Below are 13,207 nucleotides of genomic sequence, written 5' to 3'. Positions count from 1 at the left end.
TATATATATATATATATATATATATATATATATAAAGTATACATATATAATTTTCAGGAAGAATGAGTCAATACATCTTAACTCATTATTACTAATATTCCTTGGTATCTATGGGGCGTATGATGTTGATATCCGAGGTACAGATTATGGTGTTTGTTATTGGTGAAGCTGATGTTGTTGGTGGTGATGCTGTTGGTACTGGTGGTGATGCTGGTTATGCTGCTGGTGCTGCTGCTGGTGCTCGTAGGTTTCGCACCATATTCTCCAGAGCCACCACTCGAGCACGAAGCTCATTAACTTCTTCTATTATTCCGGGGTGATTGGCGGTTCGGACAAGTGGATGAATAAGATCTAGAATTTTAGATATTATATATTCGTGACTGGATACCCTGGAAATGAGGGTAAAAAATAGTGTTCCGAACGGGTTCGCCGGTAAGTGCTTCAGGTTCTTCACCAAGAGGTGAATTCGGTTGGTGAAAGGGATCACCTTCTTCTTGTCTCCATTGATTAAGTTTACTACGAACCCATCTCCAATTCATCCAAAATAGATGATGACTAATTGGTTGGTTCATTCCGGTTACGCTGCCATTGGAGCTCGAGGAGTTCGAGGAATCAAGTGAGAAATCCATATTATCTGATCGGAATAAGGGTTTTTGTTATGAGATGAGTGTTGAATATTGAATGATATATTTGTCTTCTTGATATACGTATATATAGCAAAAAGATTTCCGTAATTTACGGAGGAAATTTAGGAAAAGTGTTAGACAAAGTTTATTAAGATAGATATGATATGATATAATAAGATATGATGTGTCTATAATCCAATAATAGCAGTATGACGTGTCGAGATCATAAAATGATAAGTATGTAATCTGATAATCTTTCAATTAAAGACTTTCAATTCGTAATGGCCTATTCAGGTCTAGGGGCTTGAGCTACAGGATCCTTTAAATAGGTAATCCAAACCCTTTCATTCTAGAGTTTCGTAGACGCCATCCGTCAAGAAAATTCAATAACGAGAAATAAAAGGTATAAAAGTAATGAATATGAGTAGTGATGACATTATAATGTCTTTGAGATTCTCGATAACTCAATGACATTTTTCGGTTCGCAAACTGATGTATAAAGGCATAAAGCATATAGGTACGTGATATAACACGGAGTTATATACGTTTGAGTATGAATAGTAACAAATATAGGAGTTTCAAAAATTCGTGGATAATATTACATATGTAATACACAAAACCATGATAAATGACATAGGAATGTCGAGAACGGTGTCGCATTTAAATGTGGTGGCGGAATAGAATAGTACTTAGGAGAATGAGCAGAGTTCTTAGATTGGCTCGGCATTCTAAGATAAGTAAAGTTTCTAAAGTATAGTGTAGCATTTAACAGTTAAAGGCAACAATTAAAGGCACTATAGTCAAAGGAAGTTGTAGTCCTACATTGCTAAGGTACCTAATTGTATAAGGCACACATAAGATGCAATCCTGGTTCTCTACAACAACCTGATCTGATACCAATCTGTCACACCCCCAAAATGGACCAGGGGTAATTGTGACCAATCATATCATAACACAGTTGTATAAGCGAGAACGACTCTAAATGAGACATTTTATTTATTAAATAAACAGCAGAAGCATTATTCAAAGTTTTACATCATAAGAGTACAGTAAATGGAAAATCTCTTAAACAAAATGATAAATATGAATGATGGACTCCATGCAAGCAGCAAAGCATACATCAATCATCTAGTAGCAAGTAGCAGCTAGCTCAATCATCACCTGAGACAAAACACGCTTAAAGTGTCAACCAAAAAGGTTGAGTGAAATTCATAGGTTTATAAATAATATCCAAAGTTTTAGACCACAAGATTTAGTTTAAAGTTGATTAATATAGAAATATCAATCTAAAAGTGTTGTTGCATTTTGTAATATCGCTACTAAACAAGTTTACCCTATGACACCTTGTACTGTCAGTGTCGTGGAATCATTATTATGTAACCAAAGACCAACGGTCGAATGGTTAGAGACGTTACTCTCAATAGGCCTACTCACAATAATTAAGTTTGCATTTAAACGTAGCAATTAACGATATTACGATAGGGATTTAGCATGAATCAAAGCATGACAGCATAGTTAACAATTTAGTACTTGTGTCTAAGTGTAAAACAGTTATAAAGCAAGCATGTGTCTCACCCCAAAAGTTGTAAAACAGTTATGAAACAGTAAAAAGTGGGGCTATGAAGTTCACCTTAGTAGCACACGAAAGAATTGAACGGAAGGACGTGACCGAGATCTCAACCTAGAGATAGAACGTATGATCAGACATTGCCTAACAGACAATAGTATATAGTACTATATTGATAGTAATGGTTCACTAAAGAATTTCCATTTTCGGAAGGTTACTATTTATGGAAAGTTTCCACTTATAGTAATTTTCCAATTTTAGAAAGTTCGGGTTAATCTTTAGCAAGACGTTGTATAACTTTACTCAAACTTCGTTGCTATCAAATAAGTCAGGAATGACCAGATGTAACCGGGGGCCCACGACTCTTGACCAGAATCTAAGTCATGGCATTCGAGATCCACAAGCTTACCCATAAATGGCAACCTAGACATCATTCACTTACGACCGTGAGTAGCGATGAAGTTCACATGAATTATACATTATCTTTGATTAACCTTCACTTTAGGTGTATACACACAACGAATTATTAATGTACTTAATAATTATATATGTGATAATATAACCTAAGTTTTATTTAATATTTAGTTATTATACCTTAGTATGTCTTATATATATTAAATATAATTATCTTTAAATAAATACCTAAATTACTTCAAAAATAATAGTGTTTTATTAATCGAACATTATTTAAAAATGTCTAAATAATAAATTAAATATCTAAAAATTACATACATAATTTTTATAGTCTTAGTTAATCATATAGATTAGTAGAAAAATTTAAGAAAACGTTTTTATTATATTTTTGTATTTATTTTTGTTTTTACCCTTAATGTATTCACAAAACAATTTTAATTCTACATAATTACTAAATAAACCCAAATAATTATTTTTATAATTTTTATAAGTTTCTATCAGTCTAATAACCTGTAGAAAAATATTTAAAAAATATTTTTTTATTATTTTATATTTATTCTTAATTTACCTTTGAATTACATAATAATAGAGTTTAATTATATAATAAATACCAATTCGACCCAAGTAATTATTTTTATAATTTTTTTCAGATCTATATAAGTTTTAAAAACTCAGAAAAAAATTATATATATTTTATTTTTGGTTAAAAGTATTTATGTAACAACCCAAACCATCCAACGACAAAACCACGTGAAAACAGCAAAATAAAAAAAAAATTCCTGAACAGCATGTCGCGCGGCGCGCCAAAGTGGACTGTCCAAAAAGTCCTTAAATGCGAAAATGTTTGGCTAGTTCCCGACGTATTTAGACAAAACGCTTTTAACCGCATGTTCAATATATGAAAACAAGCGCATTCCATTAATAAAATTTAGTTTACGAAGCGGGGCCCACATCGACCCAAATTACCCTTTAAGTATCAAAATACAATTTTTGACCATAAGACTTTTAATACAAAACAAAGCCGAGCATGGCGATTGGGGATACGCTACCCAATCCTAATAAATCCAAAAGCAAGCCTTCTACGCAAACTATGCAAGTCCTCTAATCCTCGCGCTTACCCGAGCCACCATCCGCATGCAATCTATAAAAAGAGTCAACAATGAGAGGGTAAGCTAACGCTTAGTGAATGATAATATACTACATACATATATATGTATAAAATGGACACGCCACAAAATAACAAATACCGCATACCGAGGCATCCATATAAGGCACTACACTAAGCATACCGTACGATCTCTAAGCAACGAGCTAAAGATACAATAACAATATAAGTTCACCAACGACGATGTGAACAACGCCAAATAGCTACACCCGGAGGGTTAGCTACAACACAACAATACATTAATATACGTATACAATATATATATAACAACGCGTAAAACTCCCAAGGTTAACCATAACGCTATGGTGCTACCGGCTCGTGGTTCACACCATACGCAATTGAGTCATACTCTTTTATAGTGCTACCGGCTCGTGGTTCACACTCGATGCTACCGGCTCGTGGATCACATCAATTATTTTATAGTGCTACCCGCTCGTGGTTCACACTCGATGCTACCGGCTCGTGGTTCACATCTTAGTTTATAGTGCTACCGGCTCGTGGTTCACACTCGATGCTACCGGCTCGTGGTTCACATCTTAGTTTATAGTGCTACCGGCTCGTGGTTCACACTCGATCACACACATGTTATGGCACTACCGGCTCGATGGTTCATACCATAACACCCACAAATAAATACGTCATATACACATACGTATAATTATTCCACTCACAATACTACCCTTCGCCATTGGGGTTATATCTAAGTCCGCATCATAATATTAACCCTTCGCCATTGGGGTTATATCAACCACATCACAACCACGTGTGATAATGTACACGCGAACGCGTACTTCGCCAAAGGTGGCCAACTAAAACGCACAACCGTGCCAATTGGACCTATACACAAGTCCATCAAATCCACCTATATGTGAAGTGAGCTCTATAACCAAGAAACACTTCACCCCGACCCGCACCCATCCTACACATACATATGCACATAGTATATTAACACTCACCTTGAAGTCTTGAAGAAAGCTTCCAAGTAAACCGCAACTCGCCAATGGAAAATACCTATTCCATTATGACAATTACAACAACACACTTAGAGTGGATTCACAAATCAACCCAATTCGACACTTAGTGCAAATTTGACCCAAATGCACTTCCAAGCACAAACCGTGCCCAAAACTAACCAATAATCACTAACACAAGTGAGAATGGTCCTAATACGCCAATTAAACCCGAACTCAAGTGTTAAACACGTGTCATACCCATTTTGACACTTAAACCCTAATTTTGACCCATTAAGTCAAAATCTCACCATTTACAAGTTTTGACACCAAAACACATTTAACTTGGTTTAATACTTCAACTTAATCCATTTTAAGTTTATAAACCTCATTAAATCGCCAAATGGGTCATAATCACCACCAAACCCTAATTTGACCCAAAGTCACAATTAGTCAACCAAATAACCTTAAATGGGTTTCAATACTTCCATAATCACTAACTTAAGTGATTAAACTCAATTTCAAGTCATAAACATGGCCAATTAGTTCTCCAACCCAAAATCCACCAACAATTAACAATAAACCCAATTACTAGCATCACTAAACCCATTTCATCATCTAAAAGGGTTTTTCATCTAACTAACTCAAACCCTAACTTGAATATCAAATCAAATAGATGAAATTCGGAGTTTGAGCTTACCAATACCACCACAACGTAGCTAGGAACGAAAGGAACAACTTTAGAACTCGAGCTTTTGATCAATTCGGCCTCCTTCTTCACCAAAACCCTAAATCTCTCTCTAGAATCTCTCTCTCTCTCTCTAGATAGTTGGGAGTGATGAATGGATGTGAAAATGATCCAAAACTGATCCAAACCAGCTAATATGGCTCACAAATCCGGCCCCAAGTGAAATTACCCAAATACCCTTCATTAAAACCAATTAAAACAAAGGATTCTGTCAGCGCCAAATGGCGCGGCGCGCCCCAAACCCGCGCGGCGCGCGACCCTACTGAAACAGTTTCTTTTGCATTTTAATTTATATACAATAAAACCCACACCCTTGAACACCATAATACACAAGTATACAAGATAAATATTCGGGTCTTACAACTCTCCCCCACTTAAACTCGATCACGTCCTCGTGATCCTCGTCACTTAACCAAACGGACCACACTCCGCGGTCCTCAAACATACGTCCCAATCCGACTTTCCTAGGCAACTCTTCCCAATGAATCACCTCTAACAACCAAAATCGTCACACGCGATTTAACAAATCACAATCCGAGCACTAAAACCATGCTCAATCCCTCACATCGGGAAACTCCACCAATCTCGAACCGAAATATCAACCCTCTAGCGTAACATTACCAAGTACAATGCTAAAAGCAACCAAGTTTAAATCCTAAAGTCAACAATCCGAAACGATGAAGACCGAACCAAACGAACCCTTACGGATTACACCAATCACTAAACATCCCTTGTAGTGCGCCATACGACCAATACACAACTACCGTAACATCATCATCCAACGGCTAGAACCGATAGCGCCCAAAACGACTATGGAAACGCAAAACCCAAGGTGTACGAAATCAACCATCGTCACACCCGTAACAAACATGTGAGCGAAACACGGCTATCGCCTCACTAATCCCACAACATGGTCCTCACGGCCCCACCATCGACGTATAAAATGACCGATAGTTCCCGCAACATGGTCCTTACGACCCTACCATTGGTGTATCAAACAACCAATAGATCACACGACACGAAGGCTGGCCGAAAACACACGCGCCCTAGTGAATCCGAACTACACGCGACTCACTACCTTCACCACAACAACAATCGGGAATGGCCGAACTACACGCGCCATAGTGAATCCGAACTACACGAGAGTCACTATCCCGGAGGAATGACCGAACTACACGAGTCAATTGTGAATCCGAACTACACGAGACTCACTCCTCAATACAATGACCGAAACCACACGAGTCATTTGTGAATCCGAACTACACGAGATTCACTTCCACAACATCGAGGTTGGCCGAACTACACGAGCCTTAGTAATCCGAAGCCACACGAGATTACTACCTCAATAAGATGACCGAACTACACGAGTCACCATAAATCCGAACTACACGAGATTCATTTTTGATAAGATGACCGAACTACACGCGTCATCGTGAATCCGAAAACACACGCGATCCACAATCTCAACACAGGAATGGTACTCGCTTTTCCCACCGGTACTCGCATTTCCCGATAGTGTTACACCATACCGACATAACACTACTCCCTTGATGAAGTCAGCGGACCCCGAAGGTCATGCTCCACCAATCACAACACCGGATGAAGTCAGCGGACCCGAAGATCATGCTTCACCGATATAACACCACGCTCATGATGAAGTCAGCGGACCCTAAAGATCATGCTTCATCAAACAACCATACTATAATCGAGCAAGAACCACCTATACCAAACATAGGTACCAAACAATAATTCTCCACAAGAGAACCCGACACACACCTCCCTCAACCGGAGGATTTCACCTTGCTCGCCAAACACGTCCATTATCCCTCAACGAGATTTACCACATTACCACCTTGGTGATAATTCAAATCCAAAATCATAAGTACAATTTATCCGAAATTGTACTCTACCACAAATTGACCAAACCAGGTCTCGACAACATTTTTCGGATCTACCAAAAGCATCATCCGAAATCTCACACTAAAACTTCCTCGTGCGGGAGTGTAACTCCCCCACTTAGAACCACGTTCCATATCCACAATTCGTACAACCGTACAATGCTACCACAGGTAGACTTTACCAACAATTTGGGCTCACACGACCCATTACCACATCTTGCTCCAACCTTGAGCACACGAAGGATTTTAACCAACCCTTAAACACTTTGTACGAAAAGTGTACCGCAACACAATCGGAGTCGAACACCACGCTAGTAGGTATAAAAGAGGCACCTAATGTCGCGTCATAAAGACTCCATTACCAACACACATCGAGATTTAAAACACTCGATCTCAAGGGTTCCAACCAACCGACGAACCTCATGATTCGTCACTTCAACATAAAAGCGAACACGCGCTTAACAACCAAACACCAAAACCATTTCTGTGGCTTGGTAGAAACGTTTCCCAAATACTAAGGAATGCTTGGTTGCACCAAGTCTTACGCCCTTCGCCCGTCAATCAAACATCAACATAGGGTACTTCCATTAGGAACGTCACCCATGGCATAACATGCACAACAGAGGCACGCAACTCAAACTCAAACGGCATTTAATAAATAATTAAAAGACATATTTATCAAAATTAAACGTACCTTAACGTCTCCTGGCCGCACCCGTCCCCGCTAACTTGGGACATTCCGACTTACGATGTCCTTCTTTTTGGCAATTGAAGCACACCATACCATCACCCTTTGGTACCGAACATTCCCAAGACTTGTGACCCCTCACGCCACAATTGTAACATCTAGCCGCACTAGAATCCGACATACCCGTTCACGTACCACCCGTGCTCACACTCGGACCCTTAGCCCTCTTACTCGGAGCACCATAAGAAATGACCCTTCGCTCACTTGAAGGTTCACCCTTTTTCGATCGTGAATACGACTCGAAACCTCTAGCCAAGTCGAATAATTCCGAAAACGATTTCGCTTGACCCCGGCTAATTTTACTTTTCAAGTCATCATTCAAGGTCCGATAGAAATCTCCCATCAACAAACGATCATTCCCCAAATACTCCTGACAAAAACGAGCCTTCGCCATGAAGGTCGTCTTGAGAGTACTCAAATCCATAGATCCTTGTCGCAAATTTCGCAACTCATTACGCAATTCCCACAAATCGGCCGAAGTCCGGAACTCCTCGAAGAATTCCTCCTTAAAGTCGTCCCACGATAAAGCCATAAACGTCTTGCCACCAACAAGATCAATCTTACCATCCAACCAATCCCTTGCCCTACCCCGCAACAAACTCGTAGCGAGTCTCGTCTTTCTCTCAGGAGGACAATCAATAGTACGGAAACACCCTTCGACGTCCGAAATCCAAGTTTTGCTTATCAAAGGATCCGATTTCCAGTCATACATCAGGGGTTTAGTCCTCATGAAGCTCTTAAGATAACGCTCCATTTCAGTACTACCCCGAAATTCGGAATACTTCCTATCCATTCTTTCTTCCAACGCACCCATTTGCTCCGCAACGGCGGCCGCAACCCTAGCGTTAAACTTCACGTCATTCGCCTCGGTCTCGTTTCGCGTCGTCATTCTAAAGAATGCAAAACGATTAGTCCACGAACGTGCAAAACCGTACGCACGACACAGCCCCATCTTGCTAAACACTCATCGTACATCACTTGTTAGAAACGATTTGCACCCGTAATAAGGTTTGCAAGTTCTTATTACGCACACATGCCGCATCGACTCGTTAGTACAACGACCGTCTCGCTCGATGACATACACAAACACAACCAAAATTCTATGCGGTACAAACACACGCGAGAATTATTATCACAACACAACATCATATTAATAATATCCGCATTACTAATATAAACGTTAGTCAACCTATAGCCAAGGCACTAACCAAACCCATTCCGACCCGTAATCCTACAAGTCCCGCAACAATTTAAGCACACACAAGTCTGAGTCTAGGCACCTATCTCAAGTCACCTAAATCCCTTAGACCATGCTCTGATACCACTTGTAACAACCCAAACCATCCAACGACAAAACCACGTGAAAACAGCAAAATAAAAAAAAAAATCTTGAACAGCATGTTGCGCGGCGCGCCATATGGCCGCGCGGCGCGCCAAAGTGGACTGTCCAAAAAGTCCTTAAATGCGAAAATGTTTGGCTAGTTCCCGACGTATTTAGACAAAACGCTTTTAACCGCATGTTCAATATATGAAAACTAGCGCATTCCATTAATAAAATTTAGTTTACGAAGCGGGGCCCACATCGACCCAAATTACCCTTTAAGTATCAAAATACAATTTTCGACCATAAGATTTTTAATACAAAACAAAGCCGAGCATGGCGATTGGGGATACGCTACCCAATCCTAATAAATCCAAAAGCAAGCCTTCTACGCAAACTATGCAAGTCCTCTAATCCTCGCGCTTACCCGAGCCACCATCCGCATGCAATCTATAAAAAGAGTCAACAACGAGAGGGTAAGCTAACGCTTAGTGAATGATAATATACTACATACATATATATGTATAAAATGGACACGCCACAAAATAACAAATACCGCATACCGAGGCATCCATATAAGGCACTACACTAAGCATACCGTACGATCTCTAAGCAACGAGCTAAAGATACAATAACAATATAAGTTCACCAACGACGATGTGAACAACGCCAAATAGCTACACCCGGAGGGTTAGCTACAACACAACAATACATTAATATACGTATACAATATATATATAACAACGCGTAAAACTCCCAAGGTTAACCATAACGCTATGGTGCTACCGGCTCGTGGTTCACACCATACGCAATTGAGTCATACTCTTTTATAGTGCTACCGGCTCGTGGTTCACACTCGATGCTACCGGCTCGTGGATCACATCAATTATTTTATAGTGCTACCCGCTCGTGGTTCACACTCGATGCTACCGGCTCGTGGTTCACATCTTAGTTTATAGTGCTACCGGCTCGTGGTTCACACTCGATGCTACCGGCTCGTGGTTCACATCTTAGTTTATAGTGCTACCGGCTCGTGGTTCACACTCGATCACACACATGTTATGGCACTACCGGCTCGATGGTTCATACCATAACACCCACAAATAAATACGTCATATACACATACGTATAATTATTCCACTCACAATACTACCCTTCGCCATTGGGGTTATATCTAAGTCCGCATCATAATATTAACCCTTCGCCATTGGGGTTATATCAACCACATCACAACCACGTGTGATAATGTACACGCGAACGCGTACTTCGCCAAAGGTGGCCAACTAAAACGCACAACCGTGCCAATTGGACCTATACACAAGTCCATCAAATCCACCTATATGTGAAGTGAGCTCTATAACCAAGAAACACTTCACCCCGACCCGCACCCATCCTACACATACATATGCACATAGGATATTAACACTCACCTTGAAGTCTTGAAGAAAGCTTCCAAGTAAACCGCAACTCGCCAATGGAAAATACCTATTCCATTATGACAATTACAACAACACACTTAGAGTGGATTCACAAATCAACCCAATTCGACACTTAGTGCAAATTTGACCCAAATGCACTTCCAAGCACAAACCGTGCCCAAAACTAACCAATAATCACTAACACAAGTGAGAATGGTCCTAATACGCCAATTAAACCCGAACTCAAGTGTTAAACACGTGTCATACCCATTTTGACACTTAAACCCTAATTTTGACCCATTAAGTCAAAATCTCACCATTTACAAGTTTTGACACCAAAACACATTTAACTTGGTTTAATACTTCAACTTAATCCATTTTAAGTTTATAAACCTCATTAAATCGCCAAATGGGTCATAATCACCACCAAACCCTAATTTAACCCAAAGTCACAATTAGTCAACCAAATAACCTTAAATGGGTTTCAATACTTCCATAATCACTAACTTAAGTGATTAAACTCAATTTCAAGTCATAAACATGGCCAATTAGTTCTCCAACCCAAAATCCACCAACAATTAACAATAAACCCAATTACTAGCATCACTAAACCCATTTCATCATCTAAAAGGGTTTTTCATCTAACTAACTCAAACCCTAACTTGAATATCAAATCAAATAGATGAAATTCGGAGTTTGAGCTTACCAATACCACCACAATGTAGCTAGGAACGAAAGGAACAACTTTAGAACTCGAGCTTTTGATCAATTCGGCCTCCTTCTTCACCAAAACCCTAAATCTCTCTCTAGAATCTCTCTCTCTCTCTCTAGATAGTTGGGAGTGATGAATGGATGTGAAAATGATCCAAAACTGATCCAAATCAGCTAATATGGCTCACAAATCCGGCCCCAAGTGAAATTACCCAAATACCCTTCATTAAAACCAATTTTAACAAAGGATTCTGTCAGCGCCAAATGGCGCGGCGCGCCCCAAACCCGCGCGGCGCGCGACCCTACTGAAACAGTTTCTTTTGCATTTTAATTTATATACAATAAAACCCACACCCTTGAACACCATAATACACAAGTATACAAGATAAATATTCGGGTCTTACAATTTATTATGAATTTTACATTATTTTTAAGTTTAAACACTACATAATTCGAATTTAATTATAAATAATATTCCATAAATTATCAAAATTATTTTTATGCATCATAACACTTATAATACTAATTATAACATATAAACATAATTAATTTCGAATTTTACAAAGAATATACAATAAATATAAATATAAATGACAATATTTAAAAAAATTAATAAAAATAGAAAGTACCTCAAATTTTCTTTAAGGTTTTGAGAGAATAACTTAAGTTTTTGTGTTTGGCAAGAAAAAATGAATGAGGAGCCATGTATTTATAGGTAAAAAATGGTTGGTGAAAAGAAAAAAAAATAATAAAATAAAGGTGCCAATTTTGACAAAATAATAAAAACATGTTAAAAATGTTTTTAATAAGTTTTTGTTTTTGAAAATATTTAGTCAAAATTCATGGGCTCATTATTTAATTTATAAAAAAAAAATTATTTCTTTTTATTTTTATTTTTTATAAGCTAAAAATATATATAATGATTAAAATAACTTATCATTTAATTAATAATTATGTTACATATAGTTTTTAATATAATACGCATTAATATTAACTAAAATTATTTTATATAATTAGTGTAAACTTTAGTTAACAAAAAGTGTCGACTAAAAATAAATATTTGATCAATGTCAAATTTAATTATATATTACGTATGGATAACAACCCTATAGTCAAATTAGTCAATTCAGGCATGGAAATATGAGGGTTGTTATATCTCTACAATTTCAAAACGAAAAATTATTTTAAGCGGTTAAATTGATAGACATCCAAAATTTTCTAGTTCGTAGTAATAGTTGGATTTGTTAGTGGCGAGTTGTGGGCTTTCAATTTAAAGGGTCCTGGCTACCTGCTGCATCTATTGGCTATTCGAAACGTGGGCAAAATCAGAAAAGTCTATTAATTTGATAACTTATATAATTTTTATCTTTTATAACTAATAGGATATTCAGTGAATGCACCGAGCAAAACGTTCACCACCTTTCATACGTTCACCATCTGTAACTCGATCAAGACATCTAGCCAATATTGTCGCCATTGATTTTTCTTTAGAATCATCATCTAGTCGACCAAGTACTCCAATTCAAATTTCCGATAATCCATTTTTTGAACCCGACCTCACAATTGAGAATTCGGAGGATATTCAGGGACAATTCAGAGATCCTGAACCACTAATCATTCCTCCTGAACCACAAATCACTC

The sequence above is a fragment of the Rutidosis leptorrhynchoides genome, chromosome 2 (genome assembly GCF_046630445.1).
Source record: "Rutidosis leptorrhynchoides isolate AG116_Rl617_1_P2 chromosome 2, CSIRO_AGI_Rlap_v1, whole genome shotgun sequence".
NCBI classification, from domain to species: domain Eukaryota; kingdom Viridiplantae; phylum Streptophyta; class Magnoliopsida; order Asterales; family Asteraceae; genus Rutidosis; species Rutidosis leptorrhynchoides.
Note: the sequence above shows the minus strand (reverse complement) of the source record.